This window comes from Lygodium microphyllum, chromosome 17, assembly GCF_053477565.2.
Source record: "Lygodium microphyllum isolate KBCC chromosome 17, Lygodium_microphyllum_v1.1.10, whole genome shotgun sequence".
Classification (NCBI taxonomy): domain Eukaryota; kingdom Viridiplantae; phylum Streptophyta; class Polypodiopsida; order Schizaeales; family Lygodiaceae; genus Lygodium; species Lygodium microphyllum.
Genome location: NC_141151.1, coordinates 6730958 through 6751812, shown reverse-complemented (window position 1 = coordinate 6751812; position 20855 = coordinate 6730958). Strand labels below are relative to the sequence as shown.

General features: G+C 39.5%; 1 non-coding gene across 1 annotated transcript; it reads left to right on the top strand.

Annotated features, from left to right (window-relative positions):
- The first annotated feature begins 15002 nt into the window (after nucleotides 1-15002).
- On the top strand, nucleotides 15003-15105 carry LOC148021540 (U6 spliceosomal RNA). Its single transcript, XR_015694510.1, has one exon. It is a non-coding gene; the product is annotated as a U6 spliceosomal RNA (small nuclear RNA).
- Nucleotides 15106-20855: the final 5750 nt, after the last annotated feature.

Genomic DNA, 20855 nt, shown 5'->3' with positions numbered 1-20855 from the left:
GTTAGATGATCTTGCTTCAATCCAAGTCTCTCATCAAATTGAGAAGAGGGGGGGAGATTGCTAGAGCTTTTTGGTTGAGATTGAGAAGGGGGGTTTCAAGATTTTTTTCCTGTTTTGATTTGCCAAATTTGGGGATGCTAAGGGCGTCATTTTTTCCCAATAAAAAAAGCCAGGGCGGCGTATTCATGATGTGTTCCTCTTCTTCTATTTTTTTCAAGCTTTTTAAGCTTTAAAGCTTAAATCTTTTTTATCTATTTTAATTGCCAAGTTTTAAACGTGTTTGGTCAAATTCAACTTATGGCTCACAACTCTTGTTCACACGGTAACTTCCATGACAAATAGCTACAGTCATTGTCAATCCGAGGAAATGTCGATTACGATCCTTGGGTCATTTTACTCAAGATCTTTTCTATTTGATGATTTAGAGTCCTTCAAGTCCATTTTGCGAGATGTTGGAAAGATTTAAAATTAAATTCGGGATATCACAACATTTATATCTACTGCTGAAAATGAAGATCTTGAGAAAGAAGTTGGGTAAGAGTATTTTTATAATCCTGCCAACACTTTTTCTTTTGATCTAGGTGGGAGTGTTCCTTTCAATCAAGGAGGAATTTATGATGAGCCACTTGCTACCACTAGTTGTTCCATTTCCATGGATGCTTGGACTGGTTCTAAGAGCCCTAATACACTTCATATGAAGGGTAATATTCAAGGAAAGGATGTGTTCATTTTGATAGATAGTGGCAGTACACACAGTTTTGTGAATAAGTCCATTTTGGACAAGCTGAATTGTCTTCACATTGACTTATAGTAGCCCATAAGAGTTCAGATAGCCAATGATGACGAAGAAATAAGCACTCAAATATGCCCACATGTTTCTTTACAATTGGCTGAAAATTTTGAAGCAAAAGTAAATCTAATAACCTTGGAAATGGGGCCCATAGATATTGTACTCAGTTGTGATTGGTTGATGGCATTGGGAAAAATTACTATGGATTTCTCACAGCTATATATAGAGTTTATCTTTGATTGGACAACTCATCCATTTACAAGGAATTCCTAGTAAATCATATTTTCACCTTATCACCATTCAACAACTCAAAAAGGAGTACAAGAAGTGCTTATAGATTTTTGTTTTGCACCTGAATAAAGAGGTTGAAGATCAATCCACAAATTCAGCAAGTCATCCAATTTTGAAAGCTCTCATTTAGGAGTACAAGGATTTGTTTGAAGTGCCTACTTCATTGTCTCCCAAGAGAGTAGTAGATCACCCAATTGATTTGGAATCCAACTCAAAGCCAATTAATAAGCCACCTTACAGATTGTCCAAGTGTGAGCGTGAAGAAGTAGCCAAGCAAATCAAGGATCTTCTTGAAATGGGATTCATTGAACCTAGTTCTTCATGCCAGGATGTGTATTGATTACAAGAATCTAAACAAGATCACAATGAAGAATATATACCCAATACCTAAAATTGATGATTTTCTTGATGAGCTCAAGGGGGCTAGATTCTTTATGAAGATTGACTTGAGGTCAGGGTTGTCAAGATTGTGGGAGAGAAGGAAGGAGTCTCACTTGTAGCTTTCTCACTTACACAATGGGGGAATACACACAAAGGTGGAGGCTGAAAATAGTTTTTCTTTTCTTAGTTGTGTAAGCCAAAAAGAACTCTAGTACAGAGAAATAGAAGAACCCTATATATGGGTCTCAAACCAAACTCAACTAACTAAGGTGGCATACTAACTGAGCCACAAACTAGAGTAGATAAGAATAGCTGTTATCTAGCTATTATTCATGGGCGATGTACCAACCACATCTGCAGCTAACAAGTCGGTGACATAAATGCACAACGGTCACCCTGGCATATCATGAGTGGAGCTCGATATCTCAACACTCCCCCTCGAGCTCAATCCCAATTCCTGCACACCAAGCAGGTCTCTGAACTTGCGCATCTTCTCTACGCCTAATGCCTTCGTGAATATGTCAGCTACCTGATCCTCTGTACTGACATAAGCTAGATCAATAAGACCTTGTAAAACCCTCTCCCACACATAGTGATAATGGGCCTCAATGTGCTTTGTTCTAGCATGATAGACTAGGTTATTTGCCAAGTGTATATTGCTCATGTTGTCACACTGAATGACAACTAGCCCATCTGTAGGCTGATGCATATCATAAAGTAGCTTATGCAAACAAGCTACCTCACATGCAGCCATTGCTGCACCCCTGTACTTAGCCTCTGTGCTTGACAAGGCAACTGTAGGCTGTTTCTTGCTGCTCCAAGTGACTGCAGCACTCCCAAAAGAGAACACATATCCACTGGTAGATCGTCTATCAGAAATACTACCAGCCCAATCAGCATCAGTGTATCCATGCAACTGTATCTGAACCCCAGTCTCATAAAATAGTCCATACTGCAATGTGGACTTCACATACCTGAGTATGCGTCTAGCCGCATCCAAATGCGGTTTCCTTGGAGCCTGCATAAACTAACTTACCAATCCAATAGCATAGCTCAAATTTGGCCTGGTAATAGTCTTATAAATCAAACTTCCTACTATGCGTCTGTACATAGTAGGGTCTTCCAGAAGCTCACCTGCATCTGCGCTCAGCTTCACATTCTGCTCCAAAGGAACTGAAATAGGCTTAAAGCCTGTCGTCCCATATTTGGATAGCATATCCAATCCATACTGCCTCTGCAAGAGCCATATCCCACTTGGTGATCTAATCACCTCAATGCCTAAGAAATAACGCAGCTCTCCCAAATCCTTCATCTCAAACTTCTGCTTCAATAGAATTTTCACATGAATGATATCTTCATCACTATCACCTGTGATAATCAAATCATCAACATAAATGACGAGCAGCATAATACCTTTCTCTGTTTTTCTCACATAAAGTGAGAAATCTGCCTTGGAAATCTGAAAGCCAATAGTGACAAGATACTGTCCTATCTTGTCAGACCATGCTCTAGGTGCTTGCTTCAAGCCATACAAGGCTTTCTTGAACCTGCAAACAAACTCAGGATGAACAGCATGCACATAACCTAGTGGCTGCTCCATATAGACCTCTTCTTACAAATCACCATGCAAGAAGGCATTCTTTACATCCATCTGATGTAAAGACCATCCCTTTGATGCAGCCATAGCAATGACTGCTCTTACGGTTGCCATCCTTGCAACCAGACTGAATGTTTCTTCATAATCAATGCCATATGTTTGTGCATACCCCTTGACTACTAATCTTGCCTTGTATCTGTTCACAGAACCATTTGCATTGTGCTTCACCTTATAAACCCACTTACAACCAATTGCATTCTTATCTTTAGGCAAAGGTGCCAATTCCCATGTAGCATTTGCTTCCAAGGCATTCATTTCTTCATCCATGGCTTTCTCCCATTTTTCTTTTCCCATGGCTTACTCAAAAGAAGTGGGTTCTGGTTCCTGTATCACTTTGACTATATAGGCATAGTGAATGGCTGTAAATCCATCATATTTCAGCCTATCCACAGGATACCTAGCTCTGGTAGACCTGCGCAAAGTAGGCTCACTTTCAGGTGCTCTCAAAATATCCCTGGTCTTTCTTACTCCAGGTGTAACAATAGAAGGAATACCCAATTCATCATCAATGCTCTGTTCTGAACCACTGGATTCACCATCCACATAAGAGTGACCTACATTCACATCAAACATGGGCTGATCTACCTTCTCTTTTTCTTTTCGTGATACCTGCATACCACTATCTACATTGCTTTGAAGAGATTCTCCTAATCTCAATCTGCCTGTCCATGGCGAAGAATGTGAACCAACACTAGAGGACACTCCAGGTCCACTAATATCTTGTGACTGCTGCTGTGAATTCTATGCAGCATTACCATTTTGTGCATCTACATTATCAATCACATTTACTGGTTTATACCAGCTACTCATCTCATCAAAAACAACATCTCTTCTCACTGTAAACTTATGAGTAGAAGGGTTATAGCATCTAACCAATAAAGATTCACTTCTCAGCTTTTGGATCCAACTTGGATCTCAACTCATTTGGCACATGAACATAGGCAATGCAACCAAAAATTTTCAAATGAGAAATATCCGGTTTCCTACCAGTATACCTCTCCTCTGGAGTCATGCCATGTATTGCTGCAGTGGGAGTCCTGTTCATTATGTAGACTGTTGTGGCAACTACTTCAGCCCAGTAAAAATCTGGCAGGTCTTTTTCATTGAGCATGGCACGAGATACCTCTCCAATATGCCTGTTTTTTCTTTTTGCAATTCTATTTTGCTGGGGGGTATGACTACATGAATATTGTTGCTCTATGCCATGCTCCTGCAAGAACCTTGCAAACTCATTTGAGAGGTACTCTCCCCCTCCATCTGACCTTAGGCATTTTATTTGCATGCATGTTTCTCAACCATAGCTTTAAGAGTTTTGAAATGCCCAAAAACTTCACTTTTCTTTTTCATAAAATACACCCAAACTTTTCTGCTATAGTCATCAATAAAAGTGACAAAACAATGACAACCTCCAATAGATGCAGCTTTAGTAGTCTACACATCAAAGTGGATTAATTCCAAAGGCTTCTTACTCTCTTGAACATGTCTAAGAAATGGTTTCCTTACCTGTTTTCCAACTTGACAGGCTTCACATACCTTATGCATTTCTGCAACCTTGAATTTAGGCAATCCTGCAACAATATTTTAGGCTTGCATTGATTTAAGTCGTTGTACATTAATATGACCAATGCGTTTATGCCAGATATCAATATCTGCAACTACACCGGTCCCATGTGCAAACATTGATGTACTCAATTCAGGCATGTCTGCATCCAACGTAAACATCCTGCCCTTCTTCTTTCCTTTTGCTATCAAGCGACCGTTATTTTTCATATCCTCAACAAAGCATCCATGAGGATTAAATCTAGCTTGCAAGCCTTGCTCAACCATTTGACCAACAGAAACCAGGTTCTTGGTGATATTCGGGACATGAAATACATCCAACAGGTATTTCTTTTTCCCATCCTACATAGACAAAGGAATTTTTCCAATCTGCACAATAGGATGTGCAGTATCATCACCAGTCTCCACAAATCCTGGTTTTTCCATTTTCCTTGCATCTTGCATCCATTCGGCATGACCTGTCATGTGGTTTGATGCACCTGAGTCAACATGCCACACATCGTTGCTTTCTTCTGTACTTGTCACAGAATTGGTCATGTGCTGCACCATAAACAAATGCTCATTTCTGTCATCACCCTGTCTACTAGAAGATGTATAATTCCCTTGTTGTGATTTTCCATTCATGATGTCATTCTGCTTTTTATAGCAGTCTTTAGCTATATTACCCATTTTACCACAGTAGTAGCATTCAACATTGTTGTTTGCATTTTGGCCTCTTTGCCATCCACCACGACCTCTTTGTCTCCCCCTGTCTCTAGAGTTACCACGTTCTCCTCCATAGGACTGGTTTTCTTGAGTTTACTGCATATTCTAATTTCTACCATGGCCTCCAGATCGGCCTCCTCTACCTCTGCCTCTACCTCTTCCAGCATTTGAGTAGAAGACAGCTTCTTTTGAAGTTCCTCCTGAAGAAGATGCACCGCCATTTCTCTGCTCCTCAAAAATTAGAAGAGCAATCAACTCCTCAAAATCAGGAAATCTTTCACGGACGAAAATGGATGTTCGCAATTGTGCATAATCCTTTCCTAGACCATTTAATGTCACAAAAACTAAATTATCATCTTCCACTGGCGACCCAATGGAAGCAAGTGCATCTGCAATCTTCTTCACCTTCATGTGGTAGTCATTGATGCTCATACTTTCTCTTTTCACATTGTGCAACTCTTGCTTGAGCTGCATTTTCATGGCTTGCGTATTTGTGCTATACATTTTTTATAAAGTATCCCATGCCTCCTTTGGCGTACTTGCATCCTGAATATGCACAATCATAGAGTCTGAAATACTGATAGACAACTAGTACATAACTTTTCTGGCTCTCTCATGCCATCCTTTAAATGCGTGCATTTGCTGTTGATTGGGAACATCAGGAAGAACTGGTTCTTCCTCATTTCCTGCAACGAATTCCCAATATCGTTTTCCCATAAGGAAATTCGTCATTCTAAACTTCCATGCTTGGAAGTTGTTCTTGTCAAGCTTTTCAGTGACAATCTATGAAAGAGAATCAGACGCCATTACAGAACACTACAAAAAATTCTGTCACTGCAAAAAACACAGCTTTAGCCTCACAAGGGCAAATCTGCAAAACTGACGAAAGTGGTATTTAACCACACAGTCACTTCCTAGTGACGATTTTGCATCAACAGGCAACAAGGATGATTCTGTAACTTCCAATGTCTCTGCGCACAAGGATACGATGCAATTTCTATGGTAACTTTTCACCGACCTGTAGAACAGTGGTCGCACAACAAAAAACAGGGCCTTTTCCTGAGTGCGTGCGGAAAACTTCCGCCTCCAAAACAGGCCCCGAAATGGCCTCAAATAAAAAAAACAGGGCAAGCTAGGGCTAAAGCCCTAGCCCGCAGCATATACTGTCCTCTTGCTACACTGCGAAGGGCGTCTCAATCTGAGACAATGCACTCTTGCACTTTCCAGTTGTGCTACCTGCAGAGACTTGCTCCCAAACTCGAAAAATGAAAGCAACACTAGTCCTCTTACCAGAACACCGTGAACTTGGTTTGCTTTCTTGAGCTCCTTACCACGAACCAAGCTCTGATACCATGTCAAGATGGTGGGAGAGAAGGAAGGAGTCTCACTTGTAGCTTTCTCACTTACACAATGGGGGAATACACACAAAGGTGGAGGCTGAAAACAATTTTTCTCTTCTTAGTTGTGTAAGCCAAAAAGAACTCTAGTACAGAGAAATAGAAGAACCCTATATATGGGCCTCAAACCAAACTCAACTAACTAAGGTGGCATACTAACTGAGCCACGAACTAGAGTAGATAAGGATAGCTGTCATCTAGCTATTATTCATGGGTGGTGTACCAACCGCATCTGCAGCTAACAAGTCGGTGACATAAATGCACAACGGTCACCCTGGCATATCACGAGTGGAGCTCGATATCTCAACAAGGGTATCATCAGATCTGTATGTGAGAGGGTGATGAAATTAAGACGGCTTTTAGGATTGATTGAGGCTTAGTGATGCCATTTGGGCTTACAAATGCTCCAGCTTCCTTCTAGAGTTTGATGAACAAGATTCTGTAGCCTTTCCTCTTTCAATTTATCTTGGTCTTCTTTGATGAAATTTTGATTTACAATAAGACCCTTCATGACCATTTATCACACATGAGGAAGGTTTTTGATGTATTGAAGCATCACAGACTCTTTGCTAAGAGAAAGAAATGCTCTTTCATGTAGACTAAAGTGGAATACTTGGGACATATTGTCAATGAAGAAGGGATCTAGGACTCTAACCCCAAGAAGGTGCAGTGTGTTAAAGATTGGCCAACACCTACTACCACTACTTCACTTAGAGGGTTTCTTGGTCTATCTTCATTTTACTGCCGATTCATCAAGCATTATGCAGCTATTGTCGCACCTCCTTTGACTAATAGGTTTAAAAAAGAAGCTTTCTTTTGGGATGCTTTTGCAAATAGTAGCTTCAACCAGTTAAAAGAACTTCTTACTTCTACTCCTATTCTAGTATGCTCGGATTTTTTGAAGGAATTCACCATACATTGTGATGCTAGGGCCGTGGCATAGGGGCTATTTTGTTACAGGAGCATGAAGTGATTGTCTTTGAAATTTGCAAGCTTACAGATAAGGAAATGGCTGTGAATGTCTATGACCAAGAGATATTGGCTACCTTACATGCAATTAAGAAATGGCACCATTATTTGTATGGCAATTGGTTTAGAGTTCAAAGTGATCACAGGGTCCTTAAGTATTTCCTCACTCAATCCAATCTTACTCTTAAGTAGCCTAAGTGGATAGCTACACTACAAAATTATGCTTTTGACATCACTCATACAAGGGGCAAAGATAGTGTAGTGGCTGATTCTCTTTCTTGTATGTGGGCATGTAAAGTTTCAGGCCATGACTGAGCTACATAGTGATTGGATTGAAGAATTACAAGAAGCCTATCTTTTGGATGAAGAGCTCAGCCATATTTTTCAGAAATTACAGCAAGATCTCATGAATATAACTCACATTATTAGCTTAGAAATGGCCGAATCTAGTTAAATGGCAATATTGTCATTCCTTGTACTTCTTCTTTTACACGGAAAATCATGGACGAGTTGCATTCTTCACCTTTAGCTAGACACCTTGGAGTTTTCGAAACCTATGATAGGATCCATAAAAGATTTTATTGGAAAGGACTGTGGAAAGATGTCAAATATTTTGTCATGAAGTGTATGCATTGTTAGCAGAATAAGGACAACATCCATAAGCCAAGTGATTTGTTGCAGCCATTACCCATTCCTATAGGCAAATGGACGCACATTACCATGGATTTCATTACTGGCTTGCATACTACCAAAAAGGGATGAACTAGTATATATTTGGTGGTGGATAGACTCACCAAGGTAGCCCATTTCATTCCAATCAAGACCCAGTTTACTGCTTCTCACAAGTGGTCAATTAGTTTATGGAGCAGATTTTTAGATTACATTGATTACCACGGGTGATTGTTCATGACATAGATTCAAAGTTCATGAGTAACTTTTGGCAGGTGGTATTCACATCCATGGACACTAAATTGGCTCCCTCTACGGTCTATCATCCACAAACTGATAGACTAACACAAATGGTAAACAAGTGGTTGGAGACTTATATTTACCATTTCTATTATGATGTCCAGAATTCATGGGATTCTTGGTTACACTTGACTAAGTTTTCCTACAATAACTCCACTCATGCTGGCATTCGAATTTCACCCTTTGAGGCTATGTATGGATATAAGGAGCCCTTACCCACAGTTATCTTCAATGAAAGAATAAATCCTTATGGAAAGGAAGAATTGGAAAGAATGCAAACCCTTCTTCAGTAGTGTAAGATGAATCTTAGGAAAGTCCAAGACCAAATGAAGATGTATGCAGATGAGAAGAGATTACCTTTAGAGTACCAAGAAGAAGAATTAGTTTTGTTGAAGGTGTCCAAGTCTCGGTATTCTACTTTAAAGGATGGATCCAATAACAAGCTTACTTACAGATTTTATGGACCTTACAGGATCTAGAAGCACATTGGAGACTTGGCATGTAGATTGGAGCTACCCTCTTTCACTAAGATTCATAATATATTTCATATTAGTTAGCTCAAAACACCATATTGAGGAATATGGGAATTTCCCATAAGTTTGGGACACGTGGTCAAATATTTGGATTTGTCGTAACTTGAATACTATAACTCCAAATCGAGTGCTCTATAGCTTAATAGATTACATTTTTCAAGCGCTTTCCAATGATAGGTGACATCATATGGTTTTGAGAAAATTATGGGTATGTTATCCGTGTGCCACCTTTTTAGTATTCAAAAGATGGGAACTGGGAGATTCCCAAACTCACTAATATTGTGTTTCAAGCCTTTCTATGGTGATCACGTTGATGTAGTCGATGAATTGCTACCTATTGATGAAGAAGGTCTTATTTAGTACATCCCAGAGGTTGACATAGGTCAATGTGAGAAGAAGCTTGGCTCTCACTCCATCATTGAATATTTGATCAAATGGAGAGATTTTCCACCTAGGGAAGCTTCTTGGAAGCCTGATTCTATACTAGATGAGTTATCTTACCTACAGAACACATTGGTGGGGCTGAAGCTTACTGACTATGGAGCCAATTATGATGCAAACAAGGACTTGACAACAAACTGTTCTAGAACTGGGCTCCAAGTACTTTTGAAGCACTCTTGATCATGTATATAACTAAGGCTTGATTTCATTCCTTCATTTCAGCCCATATGTCTTTAATCTTTCATTCATTTCCCAATTTATATAGCTGAAAACATAGTAGTACTCTGTTCCATCCATCCTTTTCCAATCTTTGTAAGTTTGTTTCTGTGGGCAAAAACCTTTGGGACAGGATGGATTGTAAGAAGCTAGAAAGAATAGTGGTTTAGTGTGGAAATAATAATAATACCATGTCACACTAACATAGGTATTAAAGGAAGGGGCATATAATTTTTCTCATCTTTTGAAATATTAATACATTACTCTATCTCTCCTCATTACCTTGCACACAGCTTCAATGGCTTCTTACGTCTTTCTTTCTCTCTCCATTTCTAGTCTTTCTCTCACCTCATCACTCTCTTTCTCTCCCTTCTGCACTTCTTCTCTCTCTTCTGCAATATTGTCTCTCCTCTTTCTCTCTCTCCAATTCACTTCTTGACATACTCACAAATAACAGAAATACAAGAAGGGGTCCATACTACTGCCAATGATCATGACTCAAGACATACATCAAAGATAGCTCTACTACTATTGCATACTACTGCCAATGATCATGACTCAAGACATACATCAAGGATAGCTCTGCTAATGTTGCAAAAACTAGGCTACCAATCAAACAACATGTCAACTATGAACCGTTGACACTCACTGCCAACTACCTAAAAAACGAATGAATGAACCCCCTTGTTTGAGGAAGCCTCTCCCTTTTATAACTTGCTAACATATGCAATATTCTCTTTGACCATGTTTCATGCCAATGGCCATTACTACCACTGCAACCGTCTACTCGTCGTCAATGCGCCGCTAGTGGTCTTTCTCTTAACACTACTAACTGCTATCACCCTTAAGGGTTTGCATCTCTGCATTAACCATTGGTATCATCCCAAGCAACATTCTCTTGGCTTCTGCATTTATAGAGTGCATAAAACTATTATGTATGTAATGACTATCATAAATGTAATCACTCTCATTATTACCTATTAAATGCTCCAATGGGGGAGGTCATTTAGTCTCAAGCTTGGACTCATTTGCTTTCTCTTGCCCTTGAGTGGTGGCTAACTGAGTGAGAAGAGTTATGAGTTGCGTTGTTTACTTTGTTGCTTCATTGATGTCTTCTTAAGGCTCAAGCTTACCACTTGCCATTTGTTTTATCCTACATTCAATTGATAAAACTTGATAGTATTTAGACTTTTACCACTTGCAAGTATCAAGTTTCATTAGCAATTCAATGTGTTGGCTACCCTCCCCACAAAAATGTTGCAATGCTTTTGAACGTTGCAGGGGTTGGACCTTTATGATGTGCAATATTATGCTAAAGAAGTACTATATACACAGAATTAATGAGTGTTAAATATGTTTGTTGAGTTAGAGAGTTGGAGAGGCATCTATTGAATCATTTGATCCATAGTAGAGAGCATGTCGTTATGTCTTAGTATAGTGAATCTCATGTTGTCATAGGATATGATTCAACAAGCTATAGGTGTCGATTTCAAGTACCCCTTCCTGCATCTCCTAGGTACTCTTAGACAGATCTAGGCTCATTCATAAATGCCCACAAGTCTTTTATTTCCTTGTGGATTTCCTCATGGGCCTTCCTTTTTCCTCTGTGGCATGTCATTTTTAATGTGGTCCACAAGACCTCCCTGCATTAAGACTACAATAACTTCCAACCCATTAACTGTGATTGAGGAGATTTTTTATTTAAATCAAATGGGATGATGCCTTGTTCACAATGAGCTATAAATCTCTCTCATAGAAATAAGACAAGCGGTCCATACTGTGAACACGTTAACTAGAAAGATGACTATATAGATATATTGTAACTTGAGTAGGTGGACCAACTATAAAGTGTCATTGGAATGATATGCCTTACAAGTACCAACCATGTCATTGATATGAATGTGAAAATGGTCATCTAGGTACATGAGTGCCATGTCGTGTTGAGCTCAATATTTCCACATGGATTGGTTGCCTAGGCGAGGATGATTTGCTAGGCTTTGGCCTCAGCCTAAAGTACATGTACTATCTTTAGCCAAATACATGCAATTGTTTTATGTCAACCTAGGAATATGGATCCAATGTTAGCTTTTTAAGTGTAGTCTCTTGTTGATCTTTGATGTGATAATTTTGGTTCTACAAGTTTCTAAAGAATGATGGGTAGTCATCAATAGTGCAATGCCCATCTAACAAAGATAACTTCACAAGAGAGTGGATCAATCTTCTAAACTTGAACAACCTCAGCAATGAATATTCTACTATACTTTCTTGTCTTTAAATAGTGCCAGCTAGTCAAGATCACTCAACTCTAATACTAGCACTATTGTAAAAAACCACACAACTAATCGAGTCCACCCGATCGATAGGATGGCGTCCATTGAGACTCCCACCCACCAACTTTCTACCCACTCACATAGTGCTCTTATTTGTTTAATTACTATCCCATTGTGTTTAATATACATGTTTTTTCGTTACATCCTTAGCACTAGTTCTTTCACATAATACACATAAGCAAACAAAGATGCATAAATAGTCATGTTCTTAACAATCAAATAAACTTTTACCAATACAACAATTTTTAGAGCAATTGCAATCATCATGGCTATACAAAACATGATGATAACCTAGGATCTGATTACTAGTCCATCTTAGGTCTCCCTAATCCACCACTAGGTATATCCCTAATGGAACGTACATCTCGTCCTAGGTAGCAAATAAGGCAGCGAGATGGTTGGTAACCCTCATTGGACCAAACACTCAACCCTTTCACTCATTTGAGGGGTGCCACACACTGGCGCTAGGCTTTCTATGACCCGTCATGCACCCATGATATTAGATGGTGGCACAAAATCATGTCTCCCTCACTATAATCACATGATCTACACCGTTGGTGGTGATCCTGCTCTAAGGCTAGAGAGATGCTTTTAAGGACACCACAATTCATCATGCTAATGGACCTCCTCATCTACAAAAGCACATTGGAGGGGTCAAGATCTAAAATCAAAATATTATGGTATTTCCATCACAATTTGAGCACTTTAAGAAAAAAAACGTGTTTTGGTGCACCTTTTATATGAAACCAGTACTCTCTAAACTTCAATTACTTAAGCAATATACAAAAAATAGAACTTGCGGGGGGAGGGGGCCATGATAAGTTAATTTTGAGCTATGAGGTTGTCATTACGGAATGGAACCATCTTCACACTACTAACTTGCATTAATACACTAGTATATTTTCTTCTATTTCAACATGTTTAAAGTAAGATATAAACTATGATGTTGTTTTATAAGAATTTCCTTGCCAAATGGAGCCATCTTCATAGCTTTACTTGCATTAAGAGTGGTGGCTATGATGGCACAACATGAGCCATCAAGGCATTCATTCAGTTGTCATTTCAAGACCATAAGATCTCTAGGTGAATTTGAAAACATATTGGCTACCAATCTTCAAGTGCGAGGGACAACATTAGCATCTTGTGCTTCTTCACTTGTCCATTCCTCTCCAAGCTCTCCTTGTTATTGTCCTAACAAGGTGGAGAGGTATTGAGAGTAAGAGAAGATGGAGATGAGAGTTGGTGGTGATTGAGAATACGTTTAAGTTGAGGAGTGTATCGATGCTTGAGAGGATTGATGGGTTCATTCGGAAGATTGAGAGTTGCCTCCTCTGTTGCCAATGCCCTATTTATAAATGTTTAAGGGAAGGATGGAGTATATGTTGCTAATTTCCATCTCCAATGGGTCGAGAGCATTCATTTCAAGGTTATTAGCCACATGTGAAGGGTCTCATGTTTATTAACTCCTTTGTAAAGTATATGATCAATGGTGTTGGGTGTGCTCATGGAAGAGGTTCATTCGTTATATGGTTGGATGAGGAGCTCCTTAGGAACCTACTTCTATGAGTTGCCCTCTAAAAATGCATGATTGACCACAAATATGTTTGGAATTCACTAAAGGTGCATGCTCTACCTTTGTGCTCAACAAGTGCACTTGGCACAATTGATGCATTAGCAAACTCTTCTATTTTTCTCGTGCTTCTACATGTTTAAGGTAGAATATAAACTATGATGTTGTTTTCTAATTTGGAGACATAGATTTGGCATCTACACTTTCAAATGACGTCTATTAGAGAGCCAAAAGCTTGGCTAACTAGCTAGCTAAAAGAGATGAGTTGTAGATGGCACACGCACTGATAATGAGCCATGATATCAACATTAGAGCCTATCAAGAATCCCTTCCGGTGGGGGGGGGGGGGGGGGGGACTTGCTCGAGCTGCTATGTGGCCTATCTCTAGAAGTGAGTAAGCACTAATAATGCAATAGTATGGCGCAGTATTGAAAAGTAAGGCTGCATGGTTCCAAAACAAGATGGTGTCGCCGCTTCGGACAGCTGGATACAGCAAGCATTCTCCCCAAGTGCACATTGGGCCTAGGGCCTAGGACGAATTGGCACATGAGCAGTTGGTTGGATGGTAGCACGGGAGCTTGTCGTGTTTCCAATGTTTCCAGACGTGTTACATCCGATATAGATTCACATCATCAGAGCCGGGCATGGTTCGTTGGCCTGAGGTGCCGATGCCCAGTTGTGCACATGGGAGTGCGAAGAAGTAAGGCTCGTATGGAGACACTTTGGGCCTCCTACCATAGATCGCAATTGCCAATGTGGACGTCCGCTAGGGCTCATGGAAGTACCCCACCGCGATATCTTCTTAATGGCACGGATCATGTGATATGCACAAACGATAACGATCGGTTGCCATATTCAGCAGAGAGCTACGTGTGTGGTTAAGGGAAGCGAAGCATAAATCCCCAAGGGAAATGTGAGACGCACGCATGGTATGCTTCCTCCTCACACGGCGACACCCGTCGTTGGCACAAACTCCCTGCTGATCGGAAGGAAGGAACAGCGTATGTCGTCGTCTCCCTGCTACCGGCCTAGCGAGTCTTCTCCATCTGCAAGCGCCGGGGCCCGAGCCGGTCCCCAGAGCGAGAAGAGAGAGATACAGCGGGGGCGCCACGTGTGCTCTCACCATCCCACATCCCAGGAGCTCCATAGATAAAAGTGGTATGAATAGGCGCGCGGGCAGGCCGCTTCATTTCGTCTCTTCGGAGACATCTGATAAAATTGGAACGATACAGAGAAGATTAGCATGGCCCCTGCGCAAGGATGACACGCACAAATCGAGAAATGGTCCAAATTTTTCTCGATCGTTTCGGTGCGCCAAGAGCCACGGACGGCTCACGGCCCCGGCCGGCTTCCTCACTGATGAGACGCGCGAGAGAGGATTCAAGTATTCTTGCGATCTCTGTCGTCAAATTTGAATGCCATATCATTCTCCTTCTCCTAACCGCCGAAACCAACCAGCACGAATCTACTTCTTATGGTACACGCAGCCACTCTTCAGCGGTCATGCAATTCGGTGCTCCTTGGTAGAATACTACAACTGTACTTTTGCAGTTTTCTGCTTCCCCCCACGAACCCAGCAAGCCAATTTTGGAAATGCTCCACCAAGGATGGACTAGACTTATCTTGACCCATAGCACTCCCACCATGGGTATACAACTCACCAACCGTAGCTTGCTTCCATGAAGGAAATCCCCAGTCCATAGCTTTGCTGTCCCCAACCCCCCCAACCCTAGCTCTGTTCACAACATGAGTGTCAAGAAAACCGATGTGGTGAGAACAAGAGATGGCACTCACGTACATGGAAGTGACAACCCTAGAGGGCTGTGACCAACCCGCAAAAGCGTGTAAGCCAATGTGACAATACCATCCTCAGCAGAGGGGGAGGGGGGCGCGGGCACACTCAAGTAGAATTAACAAACTACATTACAAAGTACACCAATATCAAAGTACCACATTTGTGAATTCACAATACATATACAAGAATCGCGTAGAAAAGGTTCATAATCTCAATTACCCATCTTGTATCCTACACAACCATTTACAACTTGTGAACTAGAAGGAGAGGTATCTACAGCACCCAATACTAGCCTCTTTCTTCTTAGTCTCTTTCACAGTTAGTTTAGGATAGCACATTGACTACAATGCAAGTGGAACTTGCAACATCCTCTCCAGCACTTGTTTATGCTACAGTTCGGCTTCCATAGCCACAATAGCATGACATTAGTTCCTTGCACAAATTTTCACACCACTTTTGCAACCATATAAGTCTACAATGGATACTTGGTTCCATCCAGCATACGGAATATGTCACATTGTTGTCAGCCATGGTGATTGACTATATCATACAAAAGTTTCATGTATGGAGGAAAATCTATACAAAGTAATACCTAAAAATATATATTGCAGTAAAGGCCTTAAATACACCAATGAGCACTATCAAAAGTTTTGCACAAAAGGATGAAATAGCATGTGTAGAGCTTCAAATAGTGCAAACAAAGTCCTCAACCAGCTAGAATAACAAAAATTTCACGATACCAAGCCTTGCAAGTTTTCTCGCAATATTAGTTAGCTTGTGAATGCTCATCAAATCTTGCCCAATCACAGGAGATGAAGCACACGTATTAAAGAATCTACCCAAGAAGATGAAGCTCACTCCGATACCGGATGCAGGACCTCGGGTTCCAAGAATTATCAATGTAGAAGATTTGCAAGGCTAGGTTTGCCCTAGAGTGTATGAGTATATATGGAGCCCCATCTCTTTCACAGGGCGATGATATTGGTGATGTGGCTGTGGATTTCCTAGCCCTTTGTGTTTTAGAGGGGCCTTCCCAAGATCGTGAGGAGTTTCTTCACAGTTTTCACTCTACTTTGGGCCTTTCTTTTATGCGGCTACCCCTTTTCTTCGTCACCGAGCCACCATTCCTTACCGCTTGGCCCTTGGTCCCTATTGTTTCTAGGCAGCTTATGGAGCCTTTCGGTAGTTCCTCCCTATCATCTTATAGTTGGGTTAGAGGCTTGGCTCACACATCCCTGTGACTAGAGTTTTCAGGAATGATGTGATTGAGGCCTCTTCATTTCCATTGCCCTTTGGTGGGCTTCCGTTGATCGGATGTTTATATGGAGACGGGGTCTTGCTCAAAACTTCTTAGTGAGGGAAAAAGTGCCTTGATTGTCACAAGCGTGTTAACATACATCACTATCAAAATATGAAAACACATTTATCTAAAACTCACTACCCCCCCTCCCCACACACACACACACACACACACACTCTCTCTCTCTCTCTCTCTCTCTCTCTCTCTCTCTCTCTCTCTCTCTCTCAACATGTGTTTGATGTGTATGAACTTCATAAAGAACCATTAGCTCTAAAGGTGTACTTTTATGTGTAAAGGCATGAAGAACCATTAGGACATGTTGTCGACTAATGAGTGCCCATAAACTTTTGATTATGTATGACAATCATCACAATGACTTTTTTTTGTAGATATAGAAAGCATGGAACTGTGGTTATACATAATCACTTAACACTCTTTTACATGTGGTTGTTCATCTACCCAAGTGCAAGAGAAAATAGAGGTCATAAGTTGCCAGATCACAGAATTTTGCAAATAGTAATGGTAGTTCTTTACCTTCTTTTCATTTAAGAGAGAGAAAAGAGTTGTCTTTGTACCTTGGACAAACTAAATTTTCAACTTTATCTCTCCAATGGGTCAAAGACATAGGCTGTTTGTTTCTTCCTCATTTGGAGTTAAACTTTGATGATTCAAAGACACGTCTGGGGTTTTCATGTGCTTTAAATCCATTGGAAATGCCCAAACCATACTCAAATTCTAAAAATACTTTTTGAGCACCAAATCTGGAGATTTAGATATCCCTAATGCATCATCCATGGTGCCTTAGACATCCATGGTGCCATAGGTGATAAGCTTTCATATAATAATTAAATGCTAGTCAAATCTCGATTGCAATAGAGGCCTAGAATTGGTCTAGTGCATTTATAATAACTTTGCAAACTATTATGCCAAGCTATTTTACAAACTTCTACATGTTGAATGTGAACATTAGAAATGGCTTGGCATTACTACATAGCTACTTTGTAGGTGCTAATTCAACTACAATAAGCTTACTAGTATACTAAGAATCACAAGCATCCTACAAAGTAGCCATGTAGCAATGCCATCCTTCTCAATACTACCTCAACACTCTATAAAATCTTATGGACTCTTCATACTCAACCACTTGAAGCCATTCCTCAATAGATGATGTGTTTTTATGATATCCAGCAATCGATACATGCAAACACATCTCTAACACACACACACACACACACACACACACACACACGTTTGCGTCTTTGTGTGTGTGTGTTGTGTAGCATAATAGAGAGATTATCCATATGTATGTATGTATGTATGTATGTATGTATGTATGTATGTATGTATGTATGTAGCATAACAGAGAGAGTATCCACCCCTTGATATAGCTAGTTTCAGTTGGGCTTTTTTTAGTAGGGGAAATTGAGATGTGCGCTAAACCTATATATGAGACATATCTTCACAAGGAATAAAATAATGGATATTTTTATAGGAGGCTTGGCATTTGTAACCATTTCATTCTCTATGGAGAATTTTCCATATCCTGTAATGGCTAATTTGAAAAGCAATCTCTTACTAGTTATCTAATTTTTTAAGTCTTGTAACGATTTCGATATAATCTCATGGAAGGAGTTCCCTATTCCCAAAAAGAAGTCAAAAGACTATAATTGATGTTCTCTTTGCAAATGTACTCTTGGAGAAATTACATCTCAAATCTCTTTTATGAGAATTATTTTGTCCACAAGATGTATCCCTTCCTAGCTCAATATGGTCATCTTTCACCTTTGGATGGATTTTCCTCCCTCACTCAAATAGGAACTGTATTGCCTAAAGGAATGCTTTTCATGTGTTTCTCACATGTATGATTCCAAATTCTTCTTAAAAGAATATGACCATTTAGTGACTAGTGATCTCAATATTATTGAAAATCCTTCTCTCAGAAGGTTACTCAAATTATGTATAAATCATATCTCATCATGTTCACCTGATGTTTATGATGCAAAATGGGCTCTACTTGATGATTTCTTAACCTTTAGTGAAATCCTCCAATTGCAAATCCCAAACCTAATTGAGCCTTTCACTCAGTTGATCCAAAATGAACTTGAACTTACTTTCACTCAGTTAATCCAAATTCAAGTGAATGAAGTATCCCCATGCTTTGATATACCACAAATCACTTTTTTGTTGTAGGTTTCGATAAAGCTCAAAATAATCCCTCATTGATATACAAATACTTTTTACTACAACTAGCCAAACAAAGAAATAATGGACTAGATTTCGCTCCTATGAACCTTGTTCAATCAAGAGGATATTCAATACTCACTACAATAGCTCAAAAGTCATGTAAATCTTGAATTCACTTACTGTTTCACATTACTTTATTTCTTTATGTACAATTTTAAATTGCATAAATAATATTTTAGATGCCTTGCAAATGCCTTGTCTTGTTTTTGTTTTGAAATTATTGCTCTAAATACATAATTACTAAACACATGCAAGGGAATGCTTAAAGCTATGTGTGGCACCTTCAATCAAAAAGTTTTCTTAGCTTCAAGCTTATGAATCCAATCTTATTGAGTCATTGCTTCCCAATAATGTTATTTAGTGCTTGCTCTCTTGATATTAAGAAGTGTTATGAAACCATTCCACATGAAGGGCTTGATGGTTTGAAGAATTTTCCAACCACAATAATCTTTTATTCACCTTTATGTTGTGACCTATACTTGTTCTACTTTGAATACACATTTTAGCCAAAGAATGGGAAGTAAACAAAGATGGGACGTTCTAAAATGATTCTCTCATACTTTTGTTTCTATGATCATCTCCATATTGATGTTCTAGATCCCATGATCTTTTGCAACACCACAATCAAAGACAAGAAGTTCGTAACTTATATCTGTCCATGAGACTTCATAAACATGGACTAATTTTATGATCAATTTATAATGTTAAGGGGATGATTAGTATTGGATTCTTGTAGACTTTGTTTGGCCATCAATATAACCTTTGGGGGAGTTTTAATTTTTTTGAGAGATTTTGTACCTTTCTTCATCCAAGAGATGACAATGCTATCTATTGTTTCCCATCATTCATGATCTTTTTTGTTGCACATCCAATATTTATCCCAACAATTAAGATACACCTCCACATCTGTAGCATTTTGATAACTACAAATTGGTGCCCAATATTGTATACATACCTTGTTGAATTTGTTGGAATTTCTATTTGTATCCATCTCACTTTGTGCAACATCAAGCCATTTGGATATATTGGATCTGAAGGTCTAACAGGCACAAAGTCATCTTTCTTAACATCAAGCATTGGTTCAAATGCATGTTTGGGTTGACATCTCTATCTAACAATTTTTCTCAATATGGAGATTGTGGTATTCAAAGATGGGCATCTATTAAAAGATTGTGGTATTCAAAGATGGGCATCTATCAAAAACTTTTACCAAAAGAAATCGTCTCCCCTTTGAACCAATAAGGTTCATTTCTAAAGGCAATAATATACCTTCAAATTGGGAACACAAGATAATTCTATCACAAATCCACTCCTACTTATATATATACAACTAACTCAATTGGGAGGTATCATGATATAGTAAAAAACCAAGCCAATACTTTTTCAATAACAATTTTGAAAATGCTAGACATGGAGATTGGTTTTGTCCATTAAAAATATTTTAATGTCCCCATTATATGACTATTAATAATAAAACAACATGAGATTGTGAAACAACAAAATTTATGTCAATCTAAAACACACTAGTCTAATGTCCACTAAGGGAACTTCTTGAGGGATAAACCACGTGCAACTTACGATATCACGTAAGTGTAAGGAAGAGAGAGAGAGAGAGAGAGAGAGAGAGAGAGAGAGAGAGAGAGAGAGAGAGAGAGAGAGAGAGAGAGAGAGAGAGAGAGAGAGAGAGAGAGAGAGAGAGAGAGAGTG